This window comes from Lolium rigidum, chromosome 5 (assembly GCF_022539505.1).
Source record: "Lolium rigidum isolate FL_2022 chromosome 5, APGP_CSIRO_Lrig_0.1, whole genome shotgun sequence".
In the NCBI taxonomy this organism is placed as follows: Eukaryota; Viridiplantae; Streptophyta; class Magnoliopsida; order Poales; family Poaceae; genus Lolium; species Lolium rigidum.
In genome coordinates this window covers 58,833,022-58,844,411 of record NC_061512.1, presented here as the reverse complement: position 1 = coordinate 58,844,411, position 11,390 = coordinate 58,833,022, and the positions used below count along the sequence as shown (strand labels likewise).

General features: G+C 49.3%; 1 non-coding gene across 1 annotated transcript; it reads left to right on the top strand.

Annotated features, from left to right (window-relative positions):
- Positions 1–6,381: 6,381 nt before the first annotated feature.
- LOC124658599 lies at positions 6,382–6,598 on the top strand. The gene has a single exon (XR_006989311.1). It is a non-coding gene; the product is annotated as a small nucleolar RNA U3 (small nucleolar RNA).
- Positions 6,599–11,390: the final 4,792 nt, after the last annotated feature.

The following is an 11,390-nucleotide window of genomic DNA, read 5'->3' as shown; positions in this document are numbered from 1 at the left end:
CTTACCTTCGTGAACCCTTTTACGAGTCACGACATTCAGAGTTTTTATCGCGGTGGACGCGCTCTGAGAATATATTATCGAGTGCCTTTGTACGGCTGATGGAATTCTTCATTTCTTTGAGTTGACATATTATATAATATCTTGACCTCCCGATGGGAGTACATGAAGAGTTATGTGTAACTCGAAGTTGTACGTAAAGAATTCTTGGGCTTCAACTCTATATTGTCTTACCATTTTTCTCTGTCTTTTTTCCTTCTATATTTCATCGGGTGCGTGACCTGTTCAAGAACGACGCGATGCAGATGCCAGGGGACGAGAGTGTTCCTCATCCTCCTGAAGGTTTTCGGGTAACTTTCACTGACTTCCTCATTCGCGGATTATCCATTCCTTCCTCATTCGCGGATTATCCATTCCTATCCACGAATTCCTCTGTGGTCTTCTGTTTATCTATGGGATTCAGCTCCATCAGCTGACCCCTAACTCTATCCTCCACATCTCTATCTTCATCACTCTATGTGAGTGTTTCCTTGGCATCCACCCCCACTGGGGCCTGTGGAAACGCATCTTCTACCTCCGCCACAACAACTCGAAGAACATCATTTATAATGTAGGTGGTGTATGTATCTGTGTTTGGCCAGAAGCCGTCTATTTTGATTTGAAGTTCGCCGACTCCATCCAAGGCTGGCGCAAGAAATGGATCTACGTCAAGGACGAATCCTCAGATGCTCAGGAGTATGGCCTTGCTCCTTTTGACTCGTCGGAAGATATTCAGAGGCGCAAATCCTTGGACGCAGAAGCCACAGTCGAAGAAATAGCGGCCACCGAGTCCCTAATTGCTCGTATCTAGGCTCTACAGAATACTGAAGGGGAAGAATTGTCGGGTGTGCATATCAGGGGCGGAGCCAGGAATAGCCAATGGGTGGTGCTAATACTGCCTTAGTAGTACTAGTCACCTAGGAATATCATATTTTTGCCTTGAAAATTAAGCATGGTCGTTGCAGTGCATAGCTGCTAGGCCGGTGCTACAGCACCGGTAGCAGCAGGCGTAGCTCCTCCACTGGTGCAGATCATCGCACACTTCCTATGGATTCGAGTGCAACCTCTCCAAGCTCGCAAGAATCCCCTTTGGCTATATTCGGGTGTTGAAGATGCTGATAGGGTTTCTGAAGGTCTTCCTCTAAGGATTTGGAAAAGCTAGTACGCCGCTTCACCTCCTTGAGCAAGAATAGTGAAGTTCCTTCTTCCTGTCGCGTGGAACCATTCAGTGGTGTCCATGCTCTTCCAGCTGTAAGTTCTTTTTTCTTCGAATTGCACTATTCTTCTTGCAGATCCGATAATTTTGTTGTATTAACTTGCTCTTTTTGTCTGCAGGACCACTAGACTCTTTCTTCTCTTCCTCCACTGCCCGAAGGTGGAGATGTATCCGAGCGAGCCATCATCACTTATGACTCGTGGGAAACTTCTATTCTTGAGAGCGAACCCGCAGAATCTGAAAAGAGTGCGGGTTCCTCTGAAAAAATCTCGGAGTCAGAACAAGTTTCTGGCTCCTCCCACACAAACTCTCTTCCTCCTCCGGCTTCTCCAGATAAGCGCAAGAGGAAGAGAAATCCTGACGAAGAAGATTCTAGCGCTTCCAAACTGTCTAAACTAGCCGCCGAAGAATCTTCTTCGGAAGAACAAGAAAACTTCGACCCATTCACTGCTGCTGGCGACGTCAGCTCGTAAGTTTTACCTTCCTTACTTCCAACTATCTTGTATCTTTTTTCGTGTAATGAAATTGCTAATGTGTGGACAGAGATGACGAAGAAATGTTGGAACTTAAAGCTCCTAAGCCAGTAAACACGAGCACATCTCACACGCTGGTCCTTTCCGAGGAACCACATGTTGCTCCCGAATCTTCGGCTCCAACACATGTTGCTCCGGATGCTTCGGCTCCAACACGCAGCCACCGAGCGTTGAAGAAGAAAAAGGCTAGAACGGGTGCTGCTGGTAAAGAAGAAATTACCACCGGGAGCTTATTAACTCCTCTGCTTGATGATGTAGGATATCTTTTCTTGTTTGTCATGTTCTTTATTTACTTCAAAATTTTCCAACATCTTGATACTATATTTTTGTCTATCGACTATTTTGCAGCCGTTGATAAAGGAGATGGTCGATATAGGCTCCCATTTTATCAGGTTCCACGATGAAGCTGAATCTCTGCGAGGTAAATTTTTATTCCACCCAATACCTTAGACATTCTTGCTTGTTTTATGCCCTGATTCCTTCTTTCTTTCAGAGGCGTTGCATCTTGCATCGTGTCGAGACGTGATAGTTATGCATGTTCACCTAACATATATGCCGAGTATTTCGGATATCCGCCTAAGGTTTTCCCCGCTCCGTTTAACTTTGAAGTAGCGTACCCCTGCCATGTTGTACCATGCTAATCAACATTTAACTTTGCCGGTAGATATGCAACTTCAACTGTAATTGTTTGTCCGGGGTTCCGACTCCGCTTAAATTGGATAAGCGCATCGCATCATATCTGCCATGCCATGCATGCATATCTTGATCATGCCGATTCTTCTTCCGTAGTAGTAAGACTCGCATACGTTGTGTGTTTCAGCATTTGCTTCTTCGCGGATAGGATCACGAAGTGGTGTTGTGAGATACGACAAGTTCTCTGGTTGTTCCTCGGCAAGCTTTAACAGGCAAGCATTTCTTATACTCCTGTCTCTGCAGGAGTCGCTCACCTATTTTATTTTGCCTTCTCCGTTATGCTATCCTTGAGTTGCGTTCTTGTCACGTGTTCTATCCACTTGTTACCTCAAGCATCCTATATTGCCTCCACCAACCTCCTACAGCTATTGTTTGGTTATCGGGTCTGCCTTGCGAGTCGTAGTGCATGCTAGTGCTATTTATATCGTGTTACCGTTATTGTTATCTTATCGGGTTATATGTTGGGAAGAATCATGGTTACTTCAGTTGTTGATAATTGTTTAGCGGAGGCATCGGTGGGTCAGCTGCTTGTTTTGTGACGGCTCACTTGTGTTTCCTAAATAACTTAGGACCCGAGTTCTTGTTATCTGTTCCGAGACTGAGCACTCTAACCACACATGGGTATGCTTACCGGGTCTCCCCTCGACCACTGCCGGAATCTACAACTTTGTCCAGTGGCCACAATTAGTTTGAACGTTTTGTTTCTCCCGGGCGTGCAAGCTTGTTTCTTGGTGCTCAGATGATATGATGTTACTTTTGGGGAAGCTATGTGCCTTGTAACCCCGTTGTCTCTTGCACGCTCGTAGGATGCGGTGCCACTGCGAAGTGGTCATCCCGCTGGGCACTGTCCACCTAGCACGCAGTCGCAATAGCTGAGTCCGTTTCGGAGCACGGCTGGACTCTGATACGGGTTTTACTTAGTTAGGTGGCTTCCTGGACATTGTTGTGGTGAAGGAGAGTGCGAGTCGCGATATCCACCTGTCGCAAGTGGGTTGAACGTGCGTGTGGACATTTGGGTACCCCTGCAGGGTTACAATCTTATCGATAAGCCGTGTCTGCGGTTATGGACGACTTGGAGCTGTATGACTAGACCATAGACAACTTACACCTTTTTTTTATTAATAATAACTTGCGTAGTAAGTTAGCACAACTCAATGATAAATGGTTAAAACTTGATAATCGTGTGAGTGCCTTTGCCAGTACTTCTTTGCGAAGGGGGAACACATCGGTTGTGTTATGTTTGCAGAGTATAGAACTATTAGTTTATGCGCTCTCTCACTTTGTCTGATAGACGAATGTTGTAGAGTGTCTCTATAGGTTTTTAGTGCTTGCGCGCTGCCGCTTAACCCCACCATATTGCCTATGACGTTCCTCTTGTGTCCTCTAAGTCCCCTGCGTGCCTCAAGTACAAAGGACGACTGGTTGACGAATGCTTATACGTCTTGAAGTCTTGTTAAGTGCGAACCCGTACTTATTGCTGCTTCTTTGGGACATAACCGGGCAGGTATGAAGTTATGTTCGATGAAGACGACGTTAGCAAGGTTACCCTTCCGGCTTGGCCTGGGCAGGGTTATGTACACCATTGGTTATCTTCAGGACTCTTAGTCCAATTTGTATCTTGTCCGTACTCGGACGTATTCGATCTTCTATATGATTTGGATCTTTGTATTGTATATTGTAATATATATGTATCTTGTGGGCTCTATTGTAATCCTGTTGTAATGTTACCGCTCGTGTTAATTCCTCTGGCATCACGTGTGTGATTGTCGCGCACGTCGTGTCAGAGGGCGTCTCTGAATCGATATCGTGCGGATTTCGGCGGGATCGCTGGAATCCTCATGGTACCGGTTCCGGGGCGTCACACCAACCTTCTCCGCCTTCGACAACATATACTTGATATCCCTCGGTGTGGCAGTTCGAGGGTTGGGAAGGTGCCGAACAAGGACCAGCATCGGCAAGCCGGCGCACTGATGCTTGACTCCGACAAATTCACGGGAAATGCATCACATAAGCCCAACAACACCAATCTAGGATGAACAAGAACATGTTCATGAAGATTGTGTTTAACGTCAAGGTGTATGGCACATACTTCATGTGCAAGAAAGGCTGCACCGGCTTGTGGGGCTTCTCATCACTTCAGAAGTGCATGGCTGCTATGCGTTGTCTTGCATGCAGAGCTCCTCTAGATGCAACCGATGATTATCTATGCATGCCGGAGTCGACATGCTTACAAGTTTTGCAGAGCAGTGGTGGCGGTATTTGGGCCAAACTATTTGAGGACACCCAATGTAGATGATACAACTCGGATCCTTGTACAAAATGCTGCAAGAGGATTCCTAGGACGCTCGGGAATATCAATTGCATGCACTGGGTTGTAAGAATTGTCCATTCTCTTCGCAAGGGTTATACAAGGGGGCATACCGGAGAGATACTTGAGGCAGTGCCTGACTATGAACTCTGGATTGGCACTCTCTTTTCAGCATGGCACTATGGCATGAACTCACAATGATATTAATGTGTTATAGCGCTCCACCATGCTTACAAGGCTAGCTGAGGGACATGATCTGCCCATCAACTTCGAGATCAACGATCACACATACAACAAGAGGTGCTATCTAGCCGATAGGTATCTATCCACAGTTTGCTAAATTGGTGAAGACAGTTGGAGAGCCTACTACGGAGAAGGAATCTTATCCCGTGGACATGCCAAAAAGCATGTCACAAGGATGTCAAGAGGGTTTTTGGTGTGCTCCGGCGGCGTTTTGTCATTGTTCGATACCCTGCTCTCATCTAGTTGGAGTCTCTGATGTGGGAGATCATGAACTCTTGTGTGATCATGCACAACATAATCACCGAGAGTGAACGCGATGCACTACACATGCTGACTATCCATTGATTTCCCGTGTCCTCTTGCTGAAATTGAGCAGGTACCGGTCCAGTTTGTTGCTTTCCTCTAGATGCATCAAGAAACCCGAGAAATCCGAGATGCAGGTGTTCATACTCAATTACAGAATGATCTAGTTGATCATTTGTGGGTGCAAGAGGAAACGCCACATGATTCATGGACATGTTGCATTGCAATTTATTTAAATTTAGTATAAATAATTTAATTTGTATGGTTAAACTATCTATGAGAAATAATTTGTGTGTTTAAACAATATAATATTGTTTAAATTATGTTACAAGCTCATAGATAGTTTAACCATACAAATTAACGTTAATTTAAATAATAGAAAGCGCGTCATTTATGTTACAAGCATATGACGCGCTTTCACCTACAGTGTTGTAAGCCCCTCCCCCGGAGCTAAACTTCGGGATCCTTTTAGTTACCGAAATGGTGTCTGCGCGAGTTAACTTTACTGCTCAGTGCTTTGTCCTGAATTTGCAATGTACCGAAACAAGTAAGTGACTAGTGAGGAGTGACAAACAATTTGGAGATGAAAGACCCATGGGGCGCTGGTCAAGGTCGCCGCTATAAAATAAGTGTGCTATGTGAGTTATTGTTTCTGCGTTATTCCACTATACCTCACCACCGTCACAGGGGCCCTGGTATTCAACAATACTGTTGCAGAAGGAAATATTTCTGCAATGAAGCAGGCAACATGAGTAAATTAGGTTTTCTTTTTGGTACATGACTACATCAGGAAGGGAAGAAGCATCGTGCCGAAAAGAAGAAAAAAAACTTGCCCAAGGCCCAAACGGATTTACGGTAGCACCCTTATTTCCTATCCAGCAGAACGGCCCAGTATTTTGTAGAAGACAGCCACAGTAATATTCGGCCGGCCCACTACACGCTAACGCAAAGCAATAATGCATTGTGTTTAGGGGTAGGTGTTTAGTCCCACCTTGGCTGTTTACATGGAGCAGGACCGGTTTAAAAGGGGAGCTCCACGGAACAACAGCACGACCTTACTTGAACAGGATCTTTCCTATAGGTTCGTACCGTTGCATCCTTGACTGATAAGGAAGCAAGCACTCAAGCTTGGTTGATGACGTCTGACCTGTGGGCCAGAGCGTGATTAACGGCAGGAATCATCGGTTGCTTTGTTCCGTGGCTGTAGATGATCGTTCATGTTCAGTTCGTTCTGAGCTTGGTGGCTCACAGGTTGTCTGACAAGTGACTCTTTTTTTGCCCCATTCCAACATCATTTAGCTGCATTTTGCAATGATTCCATAGTACACAAGTCCAAAGCAAGAGCTGCCATGTAAGCGGCGCCATCAGCTGCACGAGATCACTCGAACGTGTACAGTTTTAGCTCTGATGATCCAAGTTGCCAATCTCTGCTCATCAGATCCAAGTTGATAGCTCACATGGCTTGACCAAAGATTCCTGAAGCCCTTTTTGCAGCTAGCAAAATGAGCAAAGCGTCGTTGTTGCTCTTGCTTCATGCGGCGGGGTCAGAAGACAGAAGCTAATGCGGGTATGGAGCTGATCGAGCCATGTCTCGCGGCAAAGCTTCTCCCCGGCGGTGGCCCAGACAACATCTTTCCCCAGATCGAATCCTCTTCGATCTACTTCCGATTTCTGAAAAGCTCTCCTGCACATGCGTTGCACAGTACGGCCGGGGCCAACTCGCCGTGTCTCACTCAATCGATCCGGCGGATTCCTCTGGCACCGGCACCGGCCATGCCCTTGAGATTCCTAACGGCTTCTCAAACAAGACTTCTCATGCCTGCATGCGTGTGACTTTTTCCAAGTTTCTAGTGAGGATCTGATGAGCCATTTGACTATTTGTGATGATACTTCACATACTGTGCAGCCACTCCATGGCATTGAGGGCATGGCTCTATGAGGAATGGCATCCCATGAGAGTCAACAAGTGGTCACCTGGTCGGTCCATCCATGGCCATGAGTGCCCTCGTGCTCCTCTGACTATCATGTTCGTATCGTATCACCGGGAAATGGCGGCAGCCCCACACGGTTGAGGTTAGGGAGCAATTGCCGGCTTGGCGCGTACGTAGGTCGCTGCTAACTTGTAAGCTTCTTCCTAACTTTCTACTCGATCACACATTCAGAGACCTACGTGTGGCTACTTAGTTAGTTGCCTGTAGCAGCAGTACAGGCAATGCAGATCACAACGACATGGTGCCTACCTACTCCCTTTTGACACCATCGCATTTATTAGTGGCGAGTCAACGGCACCTGTTAGCTAGATTCCACGTACTACTGCCAAGCATGGAAATGCAGCTTGCATTATTTTCCAGAAACGGCTTTACCTGCACATGCGTATATGGCTCAACCCAACAAGTGATCTAGCTATGCAATGCGCAGAAATTTAACCATCTAGCTAGCTAGCAAGCTCTGTGTGTAGAGCGTAGCAGCTTGCGAAACAACATGGCCACGGGGATAATCGAGCTGTCCCTCCTGTTCAGGCCGTTGGTAGTGCCTAATAAGCAACGAAGCGCCATGCACATGGCAGTCCACTCCAGAGGCCTTCTGGACGTGGGATACGTATAAATGTATAATGTAGGACGCATATACGGTACGGCCACCATCGTTCGACGCGGCGGCCGTCACTGCCGCCGTGATCTTCGGACGGCTCACCGGCGGTAACTTCGCACGCACACTTTAGTTAGCTTGCAAATGCAATGCAACGCAACCTTGCGAACTGGAACTAATATATAATGTACATACAGTCTAACATTTACACATATATAACGGCTTGAATGCTGCCGCGATCGCCACTGCCGCCGCGACTTCGGACGGCTCGCCGGCAGCAGCGTCCCAGACCACTTTCAAGCGCATGCAGTTCAGTCAAGTTACTAGTGCAATGCAGTGCAACGTTGGACGAGAATACTCTAAGGCTGGTGCCAACGCGGGCTGGAGGCGGGGCGCTACCGCCCGAGGCGGGGCGAGAGGGAGGCGAGAGGGGGGCGAGACGAGAGCGCGGGGCGGTGGCACGAACGCCCGGCGGTAGCGCCCGCTACCGCCCGGCTACCGCCCGCGCTGGAGGCGAGAGGGAGGCCACAGGCGGGCGAGAGGGGGGCGGCAGCGTTGGCAGCACGGGGCGGTAGCGCGGGCGAGAGGGAGGGTGTAACGGCTAGCTGACGTGGCGCGATCTGATTCGTCCACGTCAGCTAGCCGTAGGCTAGCCGTTGCTGGTTCAAAAAATTCTAAAAAAAAAGCCAAAAAACCCCAAAATTTCATCCCCACCCCCCATAAATACCCCCCATATGGTTTCACTCACTCCACACCCATTTCATCTCATTCATCTCCTTCACTCTCTCAAATCTTCTCCACCATGTCCGGTTGGACACCCGTTCCAGATATGACCTCGTTCACGGATCTCTTGCAGCCGAAGGGTCACCAGTACACCTAGATGATGTCTCTCCGACACATCGTCGCTCCAATGTCGGTTCTTCGCCGCTTCCCCGAGTTTTATACTCCTCCGGCACACCACCTCCGGGGCCATATGGGCCATACGCTCCACCTCCGGCGCCATATGGTCCATACCCTCCGCTTCCGTATCCATACCCCCAACCACCTCCACATGCTCCACCTACAGGTAGCGGGAGTGGCACTGTACCTCCTTACCCACCACCTTCGTACGGTTCATACGCTCCACCTCCGTATCCATACGCGCCATATGGTCCGTACCCCCCACCACCTCCTGAAGCCAGTGCTCCAAGCTCCGAGTCCAATGCCGCGGAAACAATCGTACCACCGCGTCCAAAGAGGCTTGACTGGACAACTGCGGACGAGGAAAAACTGGTACTTTACTTACCCATCACATATTTATTTCGGGGTTGGTTCTTGCTTGGATTTTTCACTAACAATATCTATTTCGGGGTAGGTTCATGCTTGGATTTTTAACTCCAAGTACTCTGTCGCCGGTAATTGCAAGACCGGCAATAGTTTTTGGGGTCAGATAGCTGCAACCTTCAACTCTACCTCCGATCCTGCCCGTTGTCGGACCTCCAAGCAACTGAAGGATCATTGGAACGCCTACAACAAGGAGATGTCCCTGTTCAATGCATACCACATCCAAGAAGAATCGTTACGTCAGAGTGAAGCAGACGATGCAATGGTCATGAAGGCGGCAATGGATAGGTACGCGAATGACAAAAGAGTGACTCAGCCGTTCAGACGGCACCACTGGTGGGAAGCTGTTCGCAATGAAGCGAAGTGGAAAGGACAACATGGTCCTGATAGTGGAACCGATTCCACATCCAAGAGAAGCCGTCTGGGAGTTTCTGGTGAGTACAGCTCTAGCGACGCGACGACGGAGGAGGAGCATCCAACGGGCCGCGATAGGGCCAAGGCCGCGGCACGTAAGGGTAGGAGGAAGGGGAAGGAATCCTCATCAAGCAGTGAGGTAGGAAGTAAATCCTTCGCGATGAGAAACATGTGGAATGGTTTAATGAAGGCTAACCTACTCAAGCAATGGAATAAAATGAAAGACCGATCAACCGACGACATAAACGAAGCAGAAAAGCGCAAACATGCGAAGGCCATCAAGATGGTGGAAAAAGAGCTTGGTCTGGAAGATGATGACGACGAGGAGGAGGAGGAAGAGGAAGAGGAGTAGAATTTTTATTTATTATGTAATTTTTAAAATTTATTATGCAATTTTATTAATTATTATGTAATCGGTAACATTTTGAGTTGAATAAAATAATTTTCTTGCATTATTTTGAATGTCTAAAAAAATCGAGTGAAATAACTTAATCTGAAAAAGAAATGGTGATGTGGAGGAGAGAGAAGTGAGAGCTGGCACTAAGGCTGGTGCCAATGCATCACACGTTATAGCCTCGCCACGTCAGCTTTAACCCTCACTCTCACCCCACTCTCACCCCACGGTGCCAGTGCACGGGCTATAATCCCAGCTCCCACCTCTCTCTCCTCCACATCCACCCAACGGCTTGCTCACGTGGACGAATCAAATCGCGCCACCCGCTCTCGCCCCGCTACCGGCCCCACCCGCCAGCGCGCCGCTCCCGCTCTCGCCCCCTTCTCGCCCTGCTCTCGCCTCCCTCTCCGCGCCAGCGCGGGCGGCAGCCGGGCGGTAGCGGGCGGTACCGCCGGGCGGTGGATCCATCGCCCCGCGCTGCCGTCTCGCCGCCAACTCGCCCCGCTATCGCCCCGTCGCGGGCGATACCGCCCCAGCTCTCGCCCACGTTGGCACCAGCCTAATCCTGACGTGATATGAAAACAACATATATTTTATTGGACGCTGAGCGACCGTTTGGGTCCGCCTTAACCGAAAATGCGTCTGGCACCCTCTCAAGCGGCGCAAAGTGATCGGGCCTCCGCGGAGACGCACGCTCGCGTCTCCATCGGGCCCGCCTGGCAGCGAGTCTACATCGAGGGCATCGCTTCGACGGTCAGCGCTTCCGCGTCTGCGCCGCAGCCTTCGCCATCAATGGCGCGGCTGCCTGTTCTGCACGCGCACTGGCGGGCGGCGGCTGGGCTTCTGCGCCGCCTTCAATGACATCGTATCCCGCGCGCGTCCGTCCTTGAAAGACTACCGGCTGCGTTCCTCCTTCCCCCACACCTCCACTCGCACCGACGCAAATGGACGCGCGGTCGATTTCGACCATTTTAGCTAACACAAACGGATGCGCGCGGACGCTAAAATGCGCCGCGCCACTGGAGATGCCCTCAGCAACGAAGGAACATCCAGGCACACAGGAACTGATGGAAATTCGACAGTGACTCGAGGGGAATTTGGAGCGCAAAGTTCGCCCGATGTAAACCAAAAAGGGCAAAAGGGAGAAAAGGGTTTTGACCCGTGCACCCAGGCTGTGAATGCGATAGACACTGGCTCCACAGGCCCATCTGGCCCAGTTTACCTAACGCAATCACCAACGTGGGGTGGGCCCGGGCGGTCAGGGACACACCGTGAGCCTGTGGGCCTCCCTGGGCTTCCGTCAGAGCCCACCTTCGTATGTGAGCATTTTGGGGTCCAGGA